The 16,414-nt window shown below is 38.5% G+C and overlaps 1 non-coding gene across 1 annotated transcript; it reads left to right on the plus strand.

Annotated features, from left to right (window-relative positions):
- Positions 1-4,230: 4,230 nt before the first annotated feature.
- LOC148544753 (small nucleolar RNA R71) lies at positions 4,231-4,338 on the plus strand. The gene has a single exon (XR_015901107.1). It is a non-coding gene; the product is annotated as a small nucleolar RNA R71 (small nucleolar RNA).
- Positions 4,339-16,414: the final 12,076 nt, after the last annotated feature.

Consider the following 16,414-nt stretch of genomic DNA (forward strand, 5'->3'; position numbering starts at 1 on the left):
GTTCAACTCTGGTTTTGGATCCTTTTCTGGCGCTGGACGCCAGATTTGGGCAGAGAGCTGGCGTTGAACGCCAGTTTACGTCGTCTATTCTTAGCCAAAGTATGGACTATTATATATTTCTAGAAATCCCTGGATGTCTACTTTCCAACGCAATTGGAAGCGCGCCATTTCGAGTTCTTTAGCTCCAGAAAATCCACTTTGAGTGCAGGGAGGTCAGAATCCAACAGCATCAGCAGTCCTTCTTCAACCTCTGAATCTGATTTTTGCTCAAGTCCCTCAATTTCAGTCAGAAAATACCTGAAATCACAGAAAAACACACAAAGTCATAGTAAAGTCTAGAAATGTGAATTTAACATAAAATCTATTAAAAATATCCCTAAAAGTAACTAGATTCTACTAAAAATATACTAAAAACAATGCCAAAAAGCGTATAAATTATCCGCTCATCACAACACCAAACTTAAATTGTTGCTTGTCCCCAAGCAACTAAAAATAGGATAAAAAGAATAGAATATACTATAAATTCCAAACTATCAATGAAACATAGCTCTAATCAGATGAGCGGGACTTGTAGCTTTTTGCCTCTTGAATAGTTTTGGCATCTCACTCTATCCATTGAGGTTCAGAATGATTGGCATCTATAGGAACTCAGAGTTCAGATAGTGTTATTGATTCTCCTAGTTCAGTATGATGATTCTTGAACACAGCTGTTTTATGAGTCTTGGCCGTGGCCCTAAGCACTTTGTTTTCCAGTATTACTACCGGATACATAAATGCCACAGACACATAGTTGGGTTAACCTTTTTAGATTGTGACTCAGCTTTGCTAAAGTCCCCAATTAGAGGTGTCCACGGTTCTTAAGCACACTCTTCTTTTACTTTGGACCTTGACTTTAACCGCTCAGTCTCAAGTTTTCACTTGACACCTACACGCCACAAGCACATGGTTAGGGACAGCTTGGTTTAGCCGCTTAGGCCAGGATTTTATTCCTGTAGACCCTCCTATCCACTGATGCTCAAAGCCTTGGGATCCTTTTTATTTCCCTTGCCTTTTGGTTTTAAGGGTTATTGGCTTTTTGCTCTTGCCTCTTGGTTTTAAGAGCTTTGGCTTTTTCTGCTTGCTTTTTCTTTCTATACTTTTTTTTTTCGCCTATTTTTTTTTCTGCAAGCTTTGTTCTTTGCTGCTTTTTCTTGCTTCAAGAATCATTTTTATGATTTTTCAGATTATCAAATAACATGTCTCCTAGTCATCATTCTTTCAAGAGCCAACATATTTAACATTCTTAAACAACAACTTCAAAAGACATATGCACTGTTCAAGCATACATTTAGAAAACAAGAAGCATTGCCACCACATCAATATAATTAAGCTAAGTTCAAGGATAAATTCAAAACTCATGTACTTCTTGTTCTTTTGATTTAAAACATTTTTCAATTAAGAGAGGTGATGGATTCATAGGACATTCATATCTTTAAGACATAGTTACTAACTACTAATGATCATGTAATGAAGACACAAACATAGATAAGCACCATAACATAGAAAACGAAAAAAAAAACAGAAGAAATAAGAGCAAGGGATGAATCCACCTTAGTGATGATGGCGTTTCAATGATGTTTTTGAGCTCTTCCATGTCTCTTCCTTGCCTTTGTTGCTCCTCCTTCATTGCTTTTTAGATCTTCTCTGATTTCATGAAGGATGATGGAGTGCTCTTGATGTTCCACCCTTAGTTGCTTCCAATAATTGTGTGGAAAAAAATGAATCCCCTGAGGTATCTCAGGGATCTCTTGATTTGCAGTCAAATGTTCTACCACTGAGCTATAGACCCTTGATGGAAGCTTTTATCTTCCCTTTCCTCTTTCTAGAGGTTTCTCTGGCCTTAGGTGCCATCAATGGTTATGGAAAAAACAAAAAATCTATGCTTTTACCACACCAAACATAGAATGTTGCTCGCCCTCGAGCAAAAGAAGAAAGAATAGAAGAATAAGAAGATATGGAGGAGATGGAGGGATCTGTGTATGGATGTGAGTGGTGAATGGAGAACAGAAGGGATGGTCATGAATGGAGAGAGAGAGGGTGAGGTGGGTGAGGGATTCACAGATCCTGAGATGATCCTGTGGTGTCCACAGATCCTGAGGTGTCAAGGCATTTACATCCCTGCACCAATTTAGGCATGCAAAATGCCCTTGCACACAACTCTGGGCGTTCAGCGCTAGGTTGGTGCCCATTTTGGGCGTTCAACGCCCATTTGCTACCATTTCTGGCGTTGAACGCCAGAACCATGCTTGTTCTGGGCGTTCAGCGCCAGAACCATGCTCTGTTCTGGCGTTTGAACGCCAGACAGATGCTCCTCCAGGGTGTGATTTTTCTTCTGCTATTTTTGACTCCGTTTTCACTTTTTATATTTATTTTGTGACTCCACATGATCATGAACCTAAGAAAACATGAAAAACAATAAAAATAAGAATTAGATAGACATTGGGTTGCCTCCCAACAAGCGCTTCTTTAATGTCAATAGCTTGACAGTGGGCTCTCATGGAGCCTCACAGATGTGCAGAGCTTTGTTGAGACTCTCCAACACCAAACTTAGAGTTTGGATATGGGAGTTCAACACCAAACTTAGAGTTTGGTTGTGGCCTCCCAACACCAAACTTAGAGTTTGACTCTGGGGGCTCTGGTTGACTCTGCTTGGAGAGAAGCTTTTTCTGCTTCCTCTCCATGGTTGTAGAGGGAGATCCTTGAGTTTTAAACACAAGGGAGTTCTCATTCCATTGAAGGAATATTTCACCTCTGTCAACATCAATCACAGCTCTTGTTGTGGCCAGGAAAGGTCTTCCTAGGATGATGGATTCATCCTCTTCCTTTCCAGTATCCAGGACTATGAAATCAGCAGGGATGTAAAGGCCTTCAACCTTTACTAACACGTCCTCTACTTTGTCCATAAGCCTGTTTTCTTGAGCTGTCTGCCATCTCTAGTGAGATTTTAGCAGCTTGCACCCCATAGATTCCCAGTTTCTCTATTACAGAAAGGGGCATGAGGTTTATCCCTGAACCAAGGTCACACAGAGCCTTAAAGATCATGGTGCCTATGGTACAAGGTAATATGAACTTTCCAGGATCCTGTCTCTTCTGAGGCAATGTCAGTTGATCCAGATCACTTAGTTCATTGATGAACAAGGGAAGTTCAACTTCCCATGTATCAATGCCAAATAATTTGGCATTCAGCTTCATGATTGCACCAAGAAACTTGGCAGTTTGCTCTTCAGTAACATCCTCATTCTCTTCAGAAGAGGAATACTCATCAGAGCTCATGAAGGGCATAAGGAGGTTCAATGGAATCTCTATGGTCTCTAGATGAGCCTCAGAGTCCTTTGGTTCCTCAGAGGGAAGCTCCTTATTGATCACTGGACGTCCCAGGAGGTCTTCCCCCTTGGGATTCACGTCCTCTCATCTCCTCACAGGTTCGGCCATGGTGCTTATGTCAATGGCCTTGCACTCTCCTTTTGGATTCTCTTCTGTATTGCTTGGGAGAGTACTAGGAGGGATTTCAGTGATCCTTTTACTCAGCTGGCCCACTTGTGCTTCTAAATTTCTAATGGAAGACCTTGTTTCATTCATGAAACTTACAGTGGCCTTGGACAGATCAGAGACTAAGTTTGCTAAATTAGAGGTATTTTGTTCAGAGTTCTCTGTCTGTTGCTGAGTTGATGATGGAAAAGGCTTGCTATTGCTAAACCTGTTTCTTCCACCATTATTAAAGCCTTGTTGGGGCTTTTGATCCTTCCATGAGAAATTTGGATGATTTCTCCATGTTGAGTTATAGGTGTTTCCATAAGGTTCACCTAAGTAATTTACCTCTGCTATTGCAGGGTTCTCAGGATCATAGGCTTCTTCTTCAGAAGAAGCCTCTTGAGTACTGTTGGATGCAGCTTGCATTCCATTCAGACTTTGAGAGATCATATTGACTTGCTGAGTCAATATTTTATTCTGAGCCAATATGGCATTCAGAGTATCAACTTCAAGAACTCCCTTCTTCATAGGCGTCTCATTATTCATAGGATTCCTTTCAGAAGTGTACATGAACTGGTTATTAGCAACCATGTCAATGAGTTCTTGAGCTTCTGTAGGCGTTTTCTTTAGGTGAATGGATCCACCTGCAGAAGTGTCCAGTGACATCTTTGATAGCTCAGATAAACCATCATAGAATATATCCAGGATGGTCCATTCTGAAAGCATGTCAGAAGGAAACTTTTTGGTCAACTGTTTGTATCTTTCCCAAGCTTCATAGAAGGATTCACCTTCTTTCTGTCTGAAGGTTTGAACATCAGCTCTAAGCTTGCTCAGCTTTTGAGGAGGAAAGTACTTGGCTAAGAAAGTCGTGACCAGCTTATCCCAAGAGTTCAGGCTGTCTTTGGGTTGAGAATCCAACCACAATCTAGCTCTGTCTCTTACAGCAAAAGGGAAAAGCATGAGCCTGTAGATTTCAGGATCTACTCCATTAGTCTTAACAGTATCACATATCTGCAAGAATTCAGTTAAGAACTGAAAAGGATCTTCAGATGGAAGTCCATGAAACTTGCAGTTCTGCTGCATCAGAGAAACTAATTGAGGTTTCAGCTCAAAGTTGTTTGCTCCAATGGCAGGAATGGAGATGCTTCTTCCATGTAAATTAGAATTAGGTGCAGTAAAGTCACCAAGCATCTTCCTTACATTATTATTATTTTCGGCTGCCATCTCCTCTTCCTGTTCGAAATTTTCTGAAAGGTTTTCTCTGGATTGTTGTAATTTAGCTTCTCTTAATTTTCTCTTCAGAGTCCTTTCAGGTTCTGGATCTGCTTCCACAAGAATGTTCTTATCCTTGCTCCTGCTCATATGACAAAGAAGAAGGCACAGAAAAATAATAATAATAATAATAATAATAATAATAATAATAATAATAATAATAATAATAATAATAATAATAATAATAATAATAATAATAATAATAATAGAGATCCTTTATACCACAGTATAGGGATCCCTGTGTGAGTAGAAGAAGAGGGGGAGACAAAGAATGTAATATAATGGAAGAAACACAACTGTGAGGAGGCTAGATATGTGAGATGAGATGTTAGGATATGAATGAATAAATAGAGTAAGATGGGGGAGGGAAAATTTTCGAAAATTATTTTGAAAAAGAGTTAGTGATTTTTGAAAATAGTTTTTGAAAAATGTTTAATATTTTTTTTGAAAATTTTTGAAATAAAAAATAAAAATAAAAACAATTAGTTAATTAAAAAAGAAATTTTGAAAAAGAGGGAAGATATTTTCGAAAATTAGAGAGAGAGTTAGTTAGGTAGTTTTGAAAAAGTTAAGAAACAAACAAAAAGTTAGTTAGTTAGTTGAAACAAATTTTGAAAAGATAAGAAGTTAGGAAGTTAGAAAAGATATTTTGAAAAGATATTTTTGAAAAAAGATAAGATAAGAAGATATTTTAGAAACTAATTTTGAAAAAGATTTGATTTTTAAAATCTCAATTAATGACTTGATTCACAAGAAATCACAAGATATGATTCTAGAACTTAAAGTTTGAATCTTTCTTAACAAGCAAGTAACAAACTTCAAATTTTTGAAACAAAACATTAATTGATTATGTTATTTTCGAAAATTTGGTATAAAAATAAGAAAAAGATTTTTGAAAAATATTTTTGGAATTTTCGAAAATAACTAAGAATTTTGAAAAAGATTTGATTTTTGAAAAAGATTTTGAAAAAGATAAGATTTTCAAATTGAAAATTTGATTTGACTCATAAGAAACAACTTGATTTTAAAAATTTTTGAAAAAGTCAACTCAAATTTTCGAATGTGATGAGAGAAAAAGGGAAAGATATTTTTTTAATTTTTTTTGAATTTTTATGATGCAAGGGAAAAACAAGAAAAATGATGCAATGCATGAAATTTTTAGATCAAAACAATGAATGCATGCATGAATGCTATGAATGTCAAGATGAACACCAAGAACACTATGAAGAATATGATGAACATCAAGAACATATTTTTGAAAAATTTTTAATGCAAAGAAAACATGCAAGACACCAAACTTAGAATTCTTTAATGCTTAGACACTAAGAATTCAAGAATGCATATGATAAACATGAAAAGACACAAAACAAAAAATCATCAAGATCAAACAAGAAGACTTACCAAGAACAACTTGAAGATCATGAAGAACACTATGAATGCATGAAATTTTCGAAAAATGCAAGATGCATATGCAAGTGACACCAAACTTATGATATGACTCAAGACTCAAACAAGAAATACAAAAATATTTTTGATTTTTATGATTTTCTAATTTTTTTTTGGATTTTTATTTTATATTTTTCGAAAAATTCTTTTGAAAAAGAAAAAAAAAGAATTCCAAAATTTTTAATATGAATTCCAGGAATCTTATGCTCTAAAGCTCCAATCAAAGGGTCAGGCATGGCTTAATAGCCAGCCAAGCTTTAGTATGTAACTCAGACATGACACGCCTGACATTCCTTACATTCAACAGCCAATTGGCTAAGAAAGATAAAGAAGCTCTTCTCTTGAGTACAAGAATTGAGACATGGCTTTACAGCCAGCCAGGCTTCAACATGCATCATGAAACACTAGAATTCATTCTTAAAAATTCTGAAGCCATAGAATAATTTATTTTTGAAAACATTTTTTTTTTCGAAAACAAAAGAAAAATTTTTGAAAGATTTTTGAAAAAATTTTTGAAAACAAAATAAAAAGAAAATTACCTAATCTGAGCAACACGATGAACCGTCAGTTGTCCAAACTCAAACAATCCCCGGCAACGGCGCCAAAAACTTGGTGCACGAAATTGTGATGTCACATTCATAATTTGTCACAACTTCGATACAACTAACCAGCAAGTGCACTGGGTCGTCCAAGTAATACCTTACGTGAGTAAGGGTCGAATCCCACGGAGATTGTTGGTATGAAGCAAGCTATGGTCACCTTGTAAATCTCAGTCAGGCAGATATAAAGTGATAATGGTGTTTTCGAATATTATATAATAAAATAGGGATAGAGATACTTATGTAAATCATTGGTAGGAATTTCAGATAAGCGAATGGAGATGCTTTTCTTTCCTCTGAACCTCTGCTTTCCTGCTATCTTCATCCAATCAGTCTCACTCCTTTCCATGGCTGGCTTTATGTGATACATCACCACTGTCAATGGCTACTTTCGGTCATCTCTCGGGAAAATGATCCAATGCCCTGTCACGGCACGGCTAATCGTCTGGAGGCATCACCCTTGCCAATGGCTTCATCTTATCCTCTCAGTAAATAATATGCTCACGCACCCTGTCACGGCACGGCTATTCATCTTTCGGTTCTCGATCATGCTGGAATAGGATTTACTATCCTTTTGCGTCTGTCACTAACGCCCTGCAATCGCGAGTTAGGAGCTCGTCACAGTCATTCATTCATCGAATCCTACTCAGAATACCACAGACAAGGTTTAGACCTTCCGGATTCTCTTGAATGCCGCCATCATTCTAGCTTACGCCACGAAGATTCCGGTTAAGAGATCTAAGAGATATTCATTCTAGCTTATTTCATGTAGAACGGAAGTGTTTGTCAAGCACGTGTTCATAGGGGAGATGGTGATGAGCGTCACACATAATCATCACCTTCATCACGTTCTTGGGTGCGAATGGATATCTTAGAAGCGAAATAAGATGAATTGAATAGAAAACAGTAGTACTTGCATTAATCTTTGAGGAACAGCAGAGCTCCACACCTTAATCTATGGAGTGTAGAAACTCTACCGTTAAAAATACATAAGTGAAAGGTCCAGGCATGGCTGAGATGGCCAGCCCCCAAAACGTGATCAAAGGATCATAAGGTAATCCAAAGATGTCAAATACAATAGTAAGAGGTCCTATTTATAATAAACTAGCTACTAGGGTTTACATGAGTAAGTAATTGATGCATAAATCCACTTCTGGGGCCCACTTGGTGTGTGCTTGGGTCGAGCCTTAACTTTCCACGTGCAGAGGCCATTTGTGGAGTTGAACGCCAGGTTTTGATCCATTTCTGGCGTTCAACTCTGGTTTTGGATCCTTTTCTGGCGTTGGACGCCAGATTTGGGCAGAGAGCTGGCGTTGAACGCCAGTTTACGTCATCTATTCTTGGTCAAAGTATGGACTATTATATATTTCTAGAAAGCCCTGGATGTCTACTTTCCAACGCAATTGGAAGCGCACCATTTCGAGTTCTATAGCTCCATAAAATCCACTTTGAGTGCAGGGAGGTCAGAATCCAACAGCATCAGCAGTCCTTCTTCAACCTCTGAATCTGATTTTTGCTCAAGTCCCTCAATTTCAGTCTGAAAATACCTGAAATCACAGAAAAACACACAAACTCATAGTAAAGTCCAGAAATGTGAATTTAACATAAAATATATTAAAAACATCCCTAAAAGTAACTAGATTCTACTAAAAATATACTAAAAACAATGCCAAAAAGCGTATAAATTATCCGCTCATCACCCACCCGGACAGAATCAGGGAGATCTTAAAGCTACCTCAGCTAAAGGATGATCCAGACTCCTTCAACAGGAGGATGATGAGAGCAGACATTGGCCTGGATAAGATTCTAGAGGACATATGTATCCCTGGAGCCAGGTGGACCACCAACACAAAGGGTGTCCCAAATCAACTCAAGAGAGAGGATCTCAAACCAGTCGCCAGAGGATGGCTAGACTTTATTGGGCATTCTCTGTTGCCTACTAGTAACCATTCTGAAGTCACAGTTAGAAGAGCAGTGATGATCCATTGCATCATGATGGGAAAGGAAGTGGAGGTTCATCAGCTGATTTCAGCTGAACTCTACAAAATTGCTAACAAAAATTCTAAAGAGGCCAGATTGGCTTATCCAAGCGTGATTTCTCTGCTCTGCAAGGACACTGGAGTAAGGATGGGAATAACTGAGTATATCTCAATTGAGAAGCCAATCACCAAAGCATCAATGAAAAAACAACAAGCACAGGATGATCCCATCAAGATGAGAGCACAGGAATTCCTCCCAGAGATCCCTCAATCCGAATACTGGGAGTATCTTGAAACGTCTGTTACCAAGATACGGGAAGCTGTGGAGAAAATAATAAAAGAACAGAAGGAACACAGTCAAATGCTGACCTATATGTTTAAAGAACAAGAGGAGCAAGGGCGTGACTTAAGGGAATTGAAGCGCCAAAAGTCTTCTCTTGTAGGACCGAGCACCCCAAGGATCAGAGGAACCCCCGTTTCCCCAGAATAAAGGTTGTTAATTTCCAATTTTTGCCTTAACTCTGTGACAGTGTCCTTATAGAAGTTTACCTTAGGAGTCATATAGTAGTAATTAGTATCTATTTTGATTTTATCTCCAATTAAGCTATAGTTTATTTTTCTCATCATCAGCAAACATGAATAAAGTAGTAGATCTTTTGAATAAGAGGCAATAAAATTTCGAGTTTTAATAAGAGAAATTCTAATTAGTTAAATGTGGTGGCAATGCTTTCTGTCTTCTGAATGAATGCTTGAACAGTGCATATGTCTTTTGAATTTGTTGTTTAAGACTGTTAAATATGTTGGCTCTTGAAAGAATGATGAACATGAGACATGTTATTGATAATCTGAAAAATCATAAAAATGATTCTTGAAGCAAGAAAAAACAGCAAAAAAAAAAAAGGAGAAGAGAGAAAAAGCAAGCAGAAAAAGCCAATGACCCTTAAAACCAAAAGGCAAGGATAAATGAAAAGGATCCCAAGGCTTCGAGCATCAGTGGATAGGAGGGCCTAAAGGACTAAAATCCTGGTCTAAGCGGCTAAACCAAGCTGTCCCTAACCATGTGCTTGTGGCGTGAAGGTGTCAAGTGAAAACTTGAGACTGAGCGGTTAAAGTCAAGGTCCAAGGAAAAAAAAAAGAAGAGTGTGCTTAAGAACTCTGGACACCTCTAATTGGGGACTTTAGCAAAGCTGAGTCACAATCTAAAAGGTTCACCCAATTATGTGTCTGTGGCATTTATGTATCCGGTGGTAATACTGGAAAACAAAGTGCTTAGGGCCATGGCCAAGACTCATAAAATAGCTGTGTTCAAGAATCATCACACTGAAATAGGAGAATCAATAACACTATCTGAATTCTAAGTTCCTATAGATGCCAATCACTCTGAGCTTCAATGGATAAAGTGAGATGCCAAAACTGTTCAGAAGCAAAAAGCTACTAGTCCCGCTCATCTAATTAGAGTCTGAGCTTCACTCAAAAACTCTGAGATATTATTGCTTCTCAAACTATTAGTCTTCTATTTTATTTGTCTAGTTGCTTGAGGACAAGCAACAGTTTATGTTTGGTGTTGTGATGAGCGGATATTTTATACGCTTTTTGGGGTTAATTTCATATAGTTTTGAGTATGATCTAGTTAGTTTTTAGTTTATTTCCATTAGTTTTTAGGAAAAATTCATATTTCTGGACTTTACTATGAGTTGTGTGTTTTTCTATAATTTCAGGTATTTTTCTGGCTGAAATTGAAGGAGCTGAGCAAAAATCTGATTCAGGCTGAAAAAGGACTGCTGATGCTGTTGGATTCTGACCTCCCTGCACTCAAAGTGGATTTTCTGGAGCTACAGAACTCGAAATGGCATGCTTCCAATTGCGTTGGAAAGTAGACATCCAGGGCTTTCCAGAAATATATAATAGTCCATACTTTGCACAAGGATAGATGACGTAAACTGGCGTTCAACTCCAGTTCTCTGCCCAATTCTGGCGTCCAGCGCCAGAAAAGGATCAAAAGCTGGAGTTGAACGCCCAAACTGGCACAAAAACTGGCGTTCAACTTCACAAATGGCCTCTGCACGTGAATTGCTTAAATCTCAGCCCAGCACACACCAAGTGGGCCCCAGAAGTGGATCTCTGCATCATCCATCATAGTTTACTCATTTTTTGTAAACCTAGGCTACTAGTTTAGTATTTAAACAACTTTTAGGTAGCGTTTGATGGAGAGACAGAGACGGAAAGACTGAGACTAAGAGTCAGAGACTAAGAGACAGGGATTGAAATAAATCTCAGTATTCTGTTTGGTACAAAATGGGAGACAGGAATTGAAACAAGAATGAAACTCTAATTTAATTTGCACAAAGGGTAAAATTGGAATTAATTAATTGAAATGAAAGTATTTTAGGTATAAAATATTGTTAAAGTTTCAGTCTCTATCTCTAAAAATTTCAGTCCCCTGTGTCCCTACTTTTTGGAGGTACTGAAATACTGAAATTTTAGAGACAGAGACAGAAATTTTAGTACCAGTCTCTGAACTAACAAACACGATACTGAATTTTAGTCTCTCAGTCTCTGTCTCAGTACCTCAAAACAAACGCTACCTTAGAGACTTATTTTGCATCTCATGACATTTTTAGATCTAAACTTTGTACTCTTTGATGGCATGAGTCTCTAAACTCCATTGTTGGGGGTGAGGAGCTCTGCTGTGTCTCAATGAAGTAATGCAAGTATTTCTGTTTTCCATTCAAACACGCTTGTTCCTATCTAAGATGTTCATTCGCGCTTAACTGTGATGAAGGTGATGATCCGTGACATTCATCACCTTCCTCAAACCATGAACGTGTGCCTGACAACCACCTCCGTTCTATATCCGATTAAATGAGTGTCTCTTAGATTCCTTAATCAGAATCTCCGTGGTATAAGCTAGCACTGATGGCGGCATTCATGAGAATCCGGAAAGTCTAAACCTTGTCTGTGGTATTCCGAGTAGGATTCAATGATCGAATGACTGTGACGAGCTTCAAACTCGCGAGTGCTGGGCGTTAGTGACAGACGCAAAAGGATGAAGAATCCTATTCCAGTATGATCGAGAACCGACAGATGATTAGTTGTGCTGTGACAGAGCATGTGAGCATATTCTTCACTGAGAGGATGGGATGTAACCATTGACGACGGTGATCCCCTACATACAGCTTGCCATAGAAGGGCGTGCGTGCGTGAATTAGAAGACAGAGGAAAGCAGAGATTCAGAAGACAAAGCATCTCCAAAACTCCAACATATTCTCCATTACTACATAACAAGTAACCTTTAATCCATGCTCTTTTGTTTGTTAGCAATTCAACTGATTAATATAAGTGACTTCCTGACTAAGATTTACAAGATAACCATAGATTGCTTCAAACCAACAATCTCTGCGGGATTCGACCCTTACTCACGTAAGGTATTACTTGGACAACCCAGTGCACTTGCTGGTTAGTGGTACGAGTTGTGAAAAGTGTGATTCACAATTCGTGCACCACTAACTTAAGCATCGGAGTTCCTTGCAGGTACCACCATCCTCCGGTGACGAAGGATCAACACCATCCCCAGTCCAATAAATCGGACACGGCGAGTCCAACCGCTACCATCAAATCGGATTCTACAACTCCGATCAGCACATAAGATCTCGTCCAAGATCGACCTATAGGATTAGGTGGGATACTTGAGTTAATCAAAGATCCAATCTACTAGTACACTTAACCATATTAATCCTACCCTTACCCTAGTCCCATTATGTAACACCCCAATTACCCTAAGCCTTACCTCTAGCTGTAAAGCCAAGGTTAATCAGAGGTTACGACGGTCCTAAGGCTTATACATATTTATATATAGAAGGAAAAAAATATATTCTAGAAGCCTGATGAAGGATATAGCTCATTTATCAGGATTTGAAAAGCGTAAAACGTACTAGCGAAGCTACTAACTTAAATTACAAGAAATAGATACCATATAACAAAATATCATAGTATAATATCATAAGAATCTAGCCACGGCTCGTGGAGTTTAAGCCGGCTAGCCATATACAGACCATACATGAAACCAGACAGTAAAAATAGCTTATACAAGTTTTGTTCTCTCAATACATGCCTCTAGGCTAAACAAAATACAAAAGTGTGAGATGTATAGCAAAATAAATCAAGAGACTCAAAAGGTATCTGGATCCTCCACCTCTGTCACCATCTAGACAACTCACCGAGGTGGGTTGCGACTTGCATCTGAAAAACAACAACAAAGTATGGAATGAGAACCGGAGGTTCTCAGTATGGTAACAGTGCCCAATGATGTAAGATGTAATGCTCCGGGACGCCGAAGGCAATCCTAGAACTTCACATCACATACGGATATTCAAGCTTAGAACAAAATAAATAAATATTTAAAGAACTTAAACCATAAACCGGGTTATCTAAACTTAGGGGAATTCTAACTGATACTAATCACACCACTGTATCCCATAGCCCTCACCAACCTAACCTCTGTGTGATCCCATCGCCACCGCCTACCTAACCTCCTCAGCACCAGACAATCACAATTAATACAAACAAGTAAAACACAAATAATATTCATATACAACAAGTAGTTCAAGAAGCAGGTAGTCATGTAATACAATTTGACAAACTCAAGTAAACAAAGCAAGCAAGCATATAGAATATGCATATGATGAATGTCTGTCCTATTGGCTGTGATATCACATGTCGGTTATTGCCAAACCCGACAGAAACCCTACCACCTTCTCCTTTCAGAGGGAAATATTCCGAGGGAGCATGCCTTACCACCTTCCTCTGGTTGCCGCATGATTCCATGGGTTAGTGTCCTACCACCTTGCAATCAGAGAGAAGTCGCATTTTTAGGAGGAATAGTTCCAAGGGATAATTCCCTACCACCTTCTCCTTTCAAAGGGAAATATTCCGAGGGAGCGTGCCCTACCACCTTCCTTTGGTTGCGAGAAATATGAGTGAGAAGCCCAGCTTCAACTCGCACATCCGAACGTAGGCGGGAGACTGCCACAGCCCCTACGACGGAGAACAATGCATATTATAATCACGTATTCCATCTTAGAGGCCACTCCTCTAAACACACTCCCAGTCATACTCATCACAACCATCATCAATTCATAAGTTCCATTCCGAATTCCTTAGTTTATCAATTCCTCAACTCCAATACCATTCTCTTTTCTTACCTACCATATCCATCCTCAGTACACCAGGAACCTAAGCCTCAGTTCTCTAACTTTTCAAAGTAATACCAAGTAAATTACCTAAGACCTTTCCCATGTTCTAATACCCAAAATTAAGCCCAAAAGTCTTAAAATGGTGCCGCGGAAGCTTACAAGCTTGTTGGGAAGGTGAAATAGTTGAAAACAATGTTTAAGTTAGAGAAACAGGGCGTGTGTGCACGCACAGGGGTGTGCGTGCGCACGCCCAGGAAGTTTCAAAATGTGTGCGTACACACAGGGGTGTGCGTACACACAGGTACAAAAATTCACAATGTCCGTTCACTCGCATAACCTGTACTAGCACCCTCAACAGACTGACCTTCCCAACGTGTGCGTGCGCACAGGGCTGTGCGTACGCACATGTTGTAAAACTTCCTTAGTGTGTGCGTGCACATAAGGCTGTGCATGCACACAGGTTGTAAAACCTCAATGGTGTGTGCGCGCACAAGCTGTGCTAGCGCTGCAAACAGCACACCCATCCCTGCCTGTGTGTACGCACAGGTCTGTGCATGCGCACAGGTCTAAAATCTTAGAGTGTTGTGTGTGCGCATAAGGCTGTGCATGCGCACATACCAGAAATCACAAAATTCTGCAACTCTTCAGAATTTCAGATTTCGACACCAATCTTTGAATGATCATAACTTCCTCTACAAAATTCCAAATTATACAAAATTTATATCAAATCGAAGGGGTTTTAATAATCTTTAATTCTAAACCAAATTCAACAGATTTTGAAAACCGAGACAAAAGTTATGATCAGACAAAGTTTACCAAAAATCTATTTTTACCCAAAACCTCATAACCTCAAATTTTTAACCAATCTCAATCCAAAACCAAATCAATCACATATCAACCATACCATAACAACCCAAAATTCATACCAAATACTACTTCAACCATTTCACAATCTCGAAAACCTCTAAGCCATTCAACAACTCTAAACCCAACTCAATTCACATATCTCAATTACCAACTTTCACAAACGACATCCAACCAAAACAAGATCAAACTTCCAATTACAACACAATCTACCCCTTTGGATTACCATTCATCATTCACACCAATTTTTCCATCACACTTCAACATTCTCAATCTCAATTCTCAAACATATAACATTACAAATAATTTTCCAACCAAAACATTCACAATCATTATTCTATCATCAATTCCAATATCAATCTCCCATATCCAACTACTAACATCAATATAGTCATTTATCACCCATTCTAAATCATCAATTACCATGAAACACTTTCATCAACATAACCAAAGTTCATCCATTCATCATAATTCATCATACCTCAACATTTAACCACTCAACAACCATATCAACAACCCTTATCCACAACACCAATCATCTATACTCATTAACACCAACAATTCCCAATAACCATCATCAACCACACTAATCTAATACAACCAACAATTAACATCAATTCACATTTAAATATTCATACACCAATAATATTCAATCCTATCTTAGAGTCAACTAGCCTAAGTTTCCAGAAACGTTACATATTACATAAAGAAAACCGAAACCATACCTTGGCTAATTTTCAAATGCTCCAAACGCCAAAACGAAACCATCAAACTTGATCCAAAGCCTCAACCAACTCCAACAAACTCCAAAGCTCAAACTAACAACACATAGATCACCAAAATCAAAATCTAAGATACATAAAACAACTAAACACAAGGGTTTAGTAAAACCTTACCTTACCCAACGAGATTAGAGGTAAAATCCAACAATTATCCGTTACTAGAGATCACCTAAATAAGTAAAACCACAAAATCTACACAAAACCATAACCTCAAAAATGCAGAAATCTAGGGCACGAAACGGGGAAGTGAGATACAGTTTCTTACCAGATTTGCTTGGATAAAAACGTAGAGCTCGACGAGAGCTTCGCGTGACCGCAAATGGCTCGTCAAGTGGAGCTCCAAATCAAAAGTTATGGAGCTTTGAAGGAGGAGGTGAATAGTATTTCTTCTCTCTTCTCCCCGCTCCTTCTTACAGCTGGTGTGTGTGTGTTTATGGGTGTGTTGTGTTGAATGGGTTCATTAATGAACCCTTATATATGTGGGGTTTGGACCCAACTTGGGCCCGGTCCAACCCGTTAGCATTTTTAGCCCGTTCAGCCCAACTTTGGGCCAAACCTTTAACACTAACGCCCGGTTTTTCATTTCTAATATGTTTCTAGGATTTTTGACTGTTTTAACTTTTTCTCGCACAGAACCAGGTAGACTTAAACCGGTTTGACCGGTTCAACTATCGGTTTGCGATTTTTTACTATTTTTTGCAGAAAACACATTTTCTGACTTGGAAAGACCTACTGAGTCCAAAAATCATATTTAAATCCCCAAATTCTCA

This window comes from Arachis ipaensis, chromosome B9, assembly GCF_059453495.1.
Source record: "Arachis ipaensis isolate K30076 ecotype BB chromosome B9, ASM5945349v1, whole genome shotgun sequence".
NCBI lineage: Eukaryota > Viridiplantae > Streptophyta > Magnoliopsida > Fabales > Fabaceae > Arachis > Arachis ipaensis.